The sequence below is a fragment of the Salvia splendens genome, chromosome 6 (genome assembly GCF_004379255.2).
Source record: "Salvia splendens isolate huo1 chromosome 6, SspV2, whole genome shotgun sequence".
Classification (NCBI taxonomy): Eukaryota; Viridiplantae; Streptophyta; class Magnoliopsida; order Lamiales; family Lamiaceae; genus Salvia; species Salvia splendens.
Window position 1 is genome coordinate 32,403,667 of NC_056037.1, and position 10,377 is coordinate 32,414,043.

Genomic DNA, 10,377 nt, shown 5'->3' on the forward strand with positions numbered 1-10,377 from the left:
CCACCAACAATACTTAAAAAACTTTGTCTCTCTCTCTCTCTTACTTTATCAATAATACATTAAAACTCGTGTTGAATCCAAAGTTTATACTCTTTGGGGACGAAGAGAGTATTAATTAAATAATAATGGGCAGATCTGCAACATCTCATAAATTTTTATTGTAGCACCATATTTGGAGTTGATCCATAGAATAGTCTAAAATGAGTTCGGATTTGGTGTATGATTGAAAAAGTTTTTTACACTAAAAATGAGTTTTGGTGTATGACTGGTATAGTCTAAATCTAATGGGTGTGTTTTTGTATGTGTTCCTTTCCCTTTGTTATATATATTTATAGGGTCCTATTAGGTTGAGATATTTTAGCTTAATTGAGAATTGTGATGCATTTTCAGTCACTCTGTCATGCCCGCATTTTCTAAGGATAGAAAACACGGTTGATCGCGACTAGGGGAGGATTAAAGAAGCGGGGAAGAAAGGGGAAAACAACACAACTCGACCATAACTTGAAACAACTGGGAATAGCTCGAATAAAATCAGAGTATCTCAACAATCAATAACTCAAAAATGAATAATATTTCAGCGATACAAGAACTCAAAAGAAAGACAACTACTTAGCGGAAGCATTTCGAGAGAAGGAATATGCCACGTGTGAAGACATGACACATTCTAAACACTTAATTTCTTCAACGGTCTTGCTCAACACCCACCGCACCCGTCACGCTCAACCTGCAATTTTTAAAAGAAAAGCAGGGCTGAGTACTTGATGTACTCAGTGGACTCATGCCGAAAACATTTTATAAAAGTATTTATCATACCACCATTGAGTGACCTCGGGTTTTAACTTTGAAAATGCCCGAGACACTAAAATCATTTCCATTGTAAAAACTCGACTGATCAGTCATTTTCCCATAGATGTCTACCATATCTGATCCATTGATGACAAAGAATGTGGCCACATTCCAAGTCACTAGACCGGCCGACCCAAAAGACGGCTCACGATCTCCATAGGTGTACACTAGCCTGAATAGGGACTCGCTCCCTAGACAGACCCGAATTCGATTATCCATTGATGGCAAAAGCCACATCAGATAGGTTCCATAGAATAAAATAAAACACGGCATGACAAATATTCATATCATTTTCACATAAAAATATACTTAGGGCATAGCCCTTATTTAAAAAGAGAGCCCACCTCGCTTACTTATACCACACAATCACGACTTTACGCAACCTTTTACTCTTGGTACCCTCGTACGTGCAACAACCCTTGTCAATATCACCACACAATCAGGTTTTCCATTATTACAATTATCATGCATGTCCTATCGTTCCTTTCATCGTTTTCTTAGATTGCCCATTCCCGAACGTTCATCAACATAAGGAAAAACATGCCATAATACTTCTCAACGTGTTACACATAATCATGCCATAGGATACCTTCTTAAATCATACATGCATCATATAATTCATTAAAACTTAGCAACAAGTGATATTTTCACCTAACAACAAAACTGGCAGAATTGCGCGGTTGGTTTGTAAAAATCATTTAAAATTCATCCGGTCTCCGTTGGGGCTGAAACTTTTCCACAATACATTAGACACATAAAATATCATTCAAATAAAATTTCACATCAAAATAATCTTTTTAGGTCGGTCAAATCGAAAACGTAACTCCCTGGTTGAGAAAAACAATTTCTGGCAGAACTGCACAGTCAACTTCAAAAATTCACCAAAAATACATCTTTCGTCCAAATAGGTTGAAATTCACACACCATACAGAAGACACCTTAAGGTTTACTCAGAAAAAAAAATCGTATAAAAAGGAGTTCGTTTGGTCGGTCAAACATGCGTCGGAACCTACTGTCCGAATACTACAGATTTCATGCTCCAAAATTCGAGTTATCCTAAATGAATGCAAGGAAATCAAGACTGGGAATTGATCGGTGATTACCTTCTTAGGCGGCAGAAAACTCTCTTCTCCAACTCGGTTCTTTCTCTAAATTTTAGTTCCTGGTTTTTCTTGGTATTGAATTTATGTGTAGAAAGATCGTGGCATTGATTGGATATATATATATAGGCAAAACTGATAGATATTGATGGATTTGGTGGTTGGAGAGATTTTAGGGAGTATAGATATGGGGAAATCGTTTGGTGATATGGTTTAGAGAAATATATTTGACCAAGTCAACTAGGAAAAGATTTAATTAGATTTATTTAATTTTTTTTTCTTTTTTTTACGGGTGTTACACACTCATCCACAACATTTTCGAAATGTCAACTGCAAGTAGATTATGTCAACTCGAAGGTATTATCGTCAATAGCCTGCACATCAAATGTTAATAGTCTGCACATCAAATGTCAACAACTTATAGTTGACATTATATGTGTATAATTGACATTATATGTGTGTAGTTGACAAAATTTTTTTTAAAAAAAAATAAAAAAAAATATTTTTTTTAAAAAAAATTTAAAAAAAATAAAATTAAAAAGTATTTATTGAATAAAATGTACCATGAAATTACCATTCTGACATTTCATAATTAATTAATCTAAAAATATTTTTCATGTGGCAAATTCTGAACCACTCATTTAATAAAAATGAGTGACTGATAATGCATCTTAATTCTCAATTAGGCTAAAAAATCGCAATTGATCACAACCATATATTTATATATGTACAAATATAATATGACTATTAATCGAACGATCTGATTAAGTGATCAATAAAGCAAATGGTATTATAACTTACATAGCCAAACAATTATCAATGAAAATTACGAGGACTATTATGCATATTTCTTGATAATTGCAATTCTGGTGGAAATTGAAGTAATATAATAAAATTAGACATATGTTCACTAAATTATAAAGGGTTATTGTCCTTAACTGCAACATATAATTGCACTGACAAAATCACATTTCTATGAATGACACACAAATGAAAAACAAAAATTTCCCAGGATCATTGACTCATAAACAACGTCAAGAATCTAAGTACACTTGCACTTTGTGTTGTTTATCAATCGGATTCATCATGCCATGCATGTGAATCATTAATTTTGATTTCAATATTATATGCCCATGAAGATTTTCTTGTCCTCAATTTCTTCACCAATAAATGTCGAAAGACTGGAAAATGGTGAAAAAAACAATGACATCATGTTTGCTCTTGCTTATGGATTTGGATTTGCTACCATTGCAACTACTCTTTGTTAGCCATCTTTCGATACTTTACCGATTTCTATATCGAAATCACATCCTAGATTTGAGTTAATTCAACCATAACACATAACACATCAAAGAGATGATATACCAACCTCCATCCATAGTTTATATTTGATGTAGGGTTGTATTCCACGAGTTGATGTTTCCCCTAAAAGCTGCGGTTGATCTTTTCGTCTCTTTGGCCTTTCCTTTATGAATTCTTTTGATGAAGAAGAATTCAATATTAATATGACTTTTCTGTATATAGAATTCTGTAGTAAATTGTGTATCTAAAGCTATAAAATCTGATTGTATATATAGACAACACACAACCTTTCAAGAAGAGTCGTGTCCGTTCGTTCGCACCTTTTCATATATACATCAGATTTATCCTACAGCTTTTAATATTCTATACACGTTAATATACACATATTTATATCATCTATGCAAGGCAAGAGAAGAGGGTTATCAATACACCCGATTCTAATTCTTTAATCGAAACCGATCCATCACGGTATCGTCTTTCATATTAGAATCCAAATGATATGTTTGAACTTGATCTTTACTATTAAACCAGTATCTACATATGTCACATATAGGAATAAATATTCCTACATTCTCCCACTTGACCTTTGTAGCTTTCAATGATTTAATTACTTTTCTGCGCACTTTATATCAAGTTCATATATCCTTTAAATACCTATAAAGTTAGACTTGATTGAATCATGGCGGTCACACAATCATTTAGTCGACATGATTCCTTCCATGTATCACAAATCAATTCTAACTTTATATGAATAAACCTTTCATTGAGATGAACTTTAATTCTCAATACAACATATGTTATCTAAACAACCATACTGTATACAAACTTTAATGATAACATATAAACAAACACACAGAAACAGACTTTTATTGAATTCCAAGTGTCTTACTCCTTATGAGCATAATATAATTCATATAGCAAGGCTTTCTCTATAATACCCATATACTTTTCATGGTCATTTGGGTAATCCTTCATTTAACGTAAACGTTCTCATTGTATTGTTCTATTCTGCTCAAAAAGACACTTTATGTTTCTGTACTTCTTCATTTACAAATAAGTACTCACACTTTTATGTACTTATCTTTCTTTATGAAGAAGATTTCTGCGAAATCATCATAACAAAATCTTAGTGACTTGGCTATAATGTTAACAATCCCAAGTCTCAAGATTTATGTTTCGCAATTACTTTTCATGAACTTTGGCCAACTTTGGCCTCAAAGCGAACCAAAATTCAACTTTCATAATGGAAATAGCAATGACAAACTATTTTCCATTTTCCATGATATTGCTCCCACTAATTAAAGGAACAAATAGCCAATCATCAATTTCTACCATTGACGCATCAGGCATAATCTGAATCTGAATATCCAATGACATTTAAGTCATCAGATCATCTTTACATAAACATGTGCTCTAGGTGCCTTGCAAGTACCTGAGGACTTTCGTTGCAGCCTTCCAGTGGTCCATTTCGGGATTACTTTGATATCGACCCAACATACCAACCGTGAAGGTGATATATGGTCGTGTACATGTTTGAACATAGTTCAAACTCCCAACCACTGATGCATAAGGAATCTTTTCCATTTCTTTACGCTCCAATTCACTTTCGGACATTTTATTTTACTGAACTTTTTCTCCCTTCTGAATTGGAGCTATCCCTACGGGGCATTTATCCATTCTATATCTATCTAAGACCTTATTGATATATCCTTTCTGAGACAAACTTAACAATTCTTGTGATCTATCGCGGAATATCTCTATTCCGATCACATAAGATGCCTCACCCATATCCTTCATTTCAAAGTTCGAAGAGAGATATTTCTTTACATCATGTAATAATCCCATGTCATTTGCGGCTAGCAAAATGTCATCAACATATAGGACTAAAGTAATAAACTTGCTCCCACTGTTTTTAATATAGATACATCGATCAACGATGATCTCTACAAAACCATATGACACAATGATATCATTGAACTTTATATACCATTGTCTAGAAGCTTGTTTGAGTCCATATATTGACTTTCTCAACTTACATACTAACTCTTCTTGTCCTTCCATCATAAATCCTTCGGGTTGTTTCATGTATACCTCTTCTTCAAGTACTCCATTTAGGAAGGCCGTCTTACATCCATTTGGTGAAGCTCTAAATCATAATGAGCCACCAAAGCCAACACAATTCTTAAAGAATCCTTTTTTGAAACTGGAGAGAAGGTTTCTTTGTAGTCAATGCCATCCTTTTGAGTGAAACCTTTGGCGACAAGGCGAGCCTTGTACCTTTCAATGTCACCTTTCGAATCACGTTTTGTTTTATAGATCCATTTACAACCAATGGCTTTAAAACCTGTAGGTAATTCTACTAAGTCCCAAACATCGTTATCGCTCATCGATTTCATCTCATCCTTTACTGCATTTAACCAATTTTCAGAATTGTCACTTTCCATGGCTTGTTGGAATGAGATCGGGTCCTTATCAATGCTCAAGTCACATTCACTTTCAACAGAGTATACCACATAGTCATCCGATATGGCCGATCGACGTTCCCTTACTGATCGCCTTAAAGGTTCTATTGGTTCATTATTCTGTTCTTGAATTATGACTGGTTCATCTTCAATCTCAACCAGTGGGTTATGCACTTCATGTTGTTCAATAGGAACAACAATCTTAGGTGCAACAAAAGGTGGATGAACAACCTTTTCTTGAACTTCATTAAGGTCCACTTTTCGAGGTTCATCACTCCCACTAGTTTCATTGTTTTCAATGAACCTAGCATTTCCCGTCTCAACTATTCTCGTACTATGGTTAGGACAATAGAATGTATATCCCTTCGATTTATCTGGATAGCCAATGAAGAATCCACTGACCGTCTTTAAATCCAGCTTCTTTTCATGTGGATTATACAACTTTACTTCTGCGGGGCAACCCCAAATACGTAAATGCCTTAAACTTGGTTTCCTACCTGTCCAAAGTTCAAAAGGTGTCTTTGGAACTGCCTTACTAGGAATCCGATTAAGCATATACGTTGCAGTTTTTAATGCATAAATCCATAACGAAAAGGGTAAATTACATCCACTCAACATGCATCTAACCATATCCAAAAGAGTACGATTCCGCCTTTCCGCTACACCATTCTGTTGCGGAGTACCGGGCATTGTATATTGTGCACAAATGCCCTTGCTTTCGAGGTAATTTGCAAATGGACCCGGACATTGTCCAGATTCATTAAACTTTCCGTAGAATTAACCACCTCTATCTGATCTCACAACCTTAACTTTTCTATCCAATTGCCTTTCCACTTCATCTATGAATATCTTTAAGACATTCACCGATTCAGCCTTTTCATGCAATATATATATATAACCATACCATGAGAAATCATCAATAAAGGTGATAAAATAATTTCTACCATCCCACGAAGGTGCATCAAAAGGACCACATATATCAGTATGAATTAACTCAAGAAGTTGAGAACTCCTTGTGGCTGATTTCTTTACTATGTGTTTAGTTTGCTTCCCCTTTATGCAATCTATACACATATCTAGATCACTAAAATCCAATTGAGGAAGAATTTCATTCTTTACTAACCTCATTATCCTTTCTTTGGATATGTGACCTAGTCTTTGATGCCACAAGTAAGCCGAACATTCACTTGACATACTACGTTTTATGCCTCTACTTTCAATATTAAACAAGGATTCAGAAAACTTTGCATCAAGATTGAAACTATAGAGTGAATCAAACAAAGTACCACTTCCATAGAAGTAATCATTTCTGTATAATGTGAATACACTATTTACAAACTTGATTTTAAAACCTAATCTATCCAACCGACTAACAGATACAAGATTTCTAGCACAATCTGGTACATAGAGACATTCCTTAAGATCTATATGACATCATGTGTCTAAGATCAGTCTGTAGGTCCCGACGTCTTTAATTTGTGCATTCATCCTGTTTCCCATGAACAAGTATTGTTCACTTCCTTTTATAGGCTGGATCGTACTGAATCCATGTTCAATATGAGACACATGAGTAGTAGCACAAGAATCTAACCACCAAGTATTATTAGGCACTTCAATAAGATTCGATTCAAAGTAAACGAAACTGTTATGTTTACCTTTCTTATCAAACCATGCCTTTCTTTTCGGACAATCCTTCTTGAAGTGTCCCGTTTCTCTACAGAAGAAACACTTCCTTTCCTTCTGAATCTTCTTTTCGGGGCCTTTAGGTAAAGAAGAATCTTTACGTTTGTCTTTTTTACTTGTCTTTCCCTTACTGGTGCTCGCTCCTCCATGACCCATTAGATTCACAACTTGGCCACTCATCTTCTTTAGTCTCCCTTCCTCTTGTACTAACATGGCCTTTAGCTCTTTAAGGTCCCATTTATCTTTTATGGTGCTATAATTCACCTGGAACAGGCCAAATTCATTAGGAAGAGAGTTTATGATGAATTGAACCAAGAACTGTTCGTGAACCTCCATTCCCAAGGTAGAGAGTCTTGCTGCCAAGTTTGACATGTGTGTTACATGATCGTGAATAGGTTGGGACCAGTCAAACTTTCTTGTAGTGAGCTCACTCATTAGGCTCCCTACAATTGACTTGTCGGCCAATTCCGATTGTGAACACTCCTTTATCTTTTCTATGAATTCCCTTGCACTCTCTCTGTCTTAGGCATAGATGGCTTAAAACTTTCTGCCATCGTCATCCTCATAAGATTGAGACTTAGCCTGTTAGAGCGCTCCCAAGTCTCATATCGAGACTTTTCCGTTTCGGAGCTTTCTTCCATAATGGCTGCAGGCTCATCTTCCGTAAGTATGGCATGGTCAAGTGACATAACACCCAGTGAAAACCGGATCTGTTCTGACCATTCACGATAGTTCTGCCCATTGAACTTTACGACAGAGTTTGCAGATGCATATATATTAGACGAAGCTGCAACATTTATACATGCTTTCAATTAGTGCTTTGAACTTTAAACACCGAATCAGATAACTGTAATACTTTAAATAACATGCATTCAAGTAACCTTTGGGCAATACTTAAAATACACATACTTTCAACGATGCTAAAAAAATTTCTTTAATAATTAATCAAATCATACATATATCAAATAAGCATATTGCCTTTGGGTATACATACTACATAAGACACATAGTAGACATGATTAATCCATTTCGTATTATTAAATGTATACAATGATCCACCTTTGGGTGATCTCCAAGTATATAAATAATAATATAATTGATCAATCAAACTTTAATGTCATTTATAGCATCTCTTTAATCATGATCAATTAACTAACATTCATCATGCTCTATAATTAAATGCAATATAACAAGACCACTTTGATGATTAACAAGTCATATATCATTTAAATATTGAAATCTTTAATGGGTAGAAAACATTATATTGTTTTATCATTTCATAAAACAATACCCTGTTGGCTGTGATACCAACTGTTAATTAAGACCATTTAAATTTCGATTTTGAAAACACATAAATGGTGAATTAACCAAATCTAGATTGGCTGTGATACCAACTGTTAGCCATTTTTCGATGCCTTACCGATTTCTATACCGAAATCACATCCTAGATTTGAGTTAATTCAACCATAACACATAACACATCAAAGAGATGATATACCAACTTCCATCCATAGTTTATATTTGATGTAGGGTTGTATTCCACGAGTTGATGTTTCACCTAAAAGCTGCGGTTGATCTTTTCGTCTCTTTGGCCTTTCCTTTATGAATTCTTTTGATGAAGAAGAATTCAATATTAATATGACTTTTTTGTATATAGAATTCTATAGTAAATTGTGTATCTAAAGCTATAAAACCTGATTGTATATATAGGCAACACACAACCTTTCAAGAAGAGTCGTGTCCGTTCGTTCGCACCTTTTCATATATACATCAGATTTATCCTACAACTTTTAATATTCTATACACATTAATATACACATATTTATATCTATGCAAGGCAAGAGAAGAGGGTTATCAATACACCCGATTGTAATTCTTTAATCGAAACCGATCCATCACGGTATCGTCTTTCATATTAGAATCCAACTTATATGTTTGAACATGATCTTTACTATTAAACCAATATCTACATAGGTCACACATAGGAATAAATATTCCTACACTATTTCTCACGTTGCATTGTTCTATGGAAGGTAACCTTTTTTAATTGTTTTTTTAATCATTTCTTCCTATTGATTTGGATTTGAGTTATTGTGCTATTGTGTGCTTTTGAATTATTAATTAACTAGGGTTTACTGGAATTATGGTTTATAATTATTTTGTAAACATTTATTTCTAAATTTTGAAAAATAAGTTGATTGCATTCATATTAAACTATTAAACCATAGCCAGGGTATATAATCATTCCTTTTTCATCTATATGCAAATAATTGTATGTTACAGACTCAATATCCCACATCGGCTAAAAGAGCAACTGGTGTGAGGTTTATAGATTAAATGCGTCCATCTCCTAACAGACTAGTCTTTTGGGAGGAGTTCTCATGTTTGGTTACTGTCTCTTTGTGTTTTTACTAATTTTGGTAAATGAACCCACGTTCCACTAACTTTTATTACTATTTTTTTTGCACTCATTTTCTTTTACATTCTTAAAACTCGTGCCGAGTCAAAGTAAGACAATTGATCGTGGATGGATGGACTTATTTTTTGTAGGGAGATATTGGAGCGTTTCAAGGCTTCTAAAAGGGAGAAGATGGACATTCACACTAAGCTGATGAAGAACTACCAAGACATACCTTCATGGTGGTTCTACATTCTTCTTTCAGTGTCACTCTTTGTGGCATTGATGTCTTGCATCTTCCTGAAAGACGAGGTGCAGATGCCGGTTTGGGCATTTCTGGCTTCTGCGCTTCTTGCTTTCATTTTCACTCTTCCTATCAGCATCATCACGGCTACTACTAATCAGGTATATATATACTAGGAAAATCCATACAAAACATGCATAATAAAGTTGTGGAAGCTTACTAGATGGTTATATTTGATGAACAGACTCCAGGATTAAATATAATAACAGAGTACCTAATGGGGATTGTATATCCTGGAAGGCCAATAGCTAATGTGTGCTTTAAGGTGTATGGCTACATGAG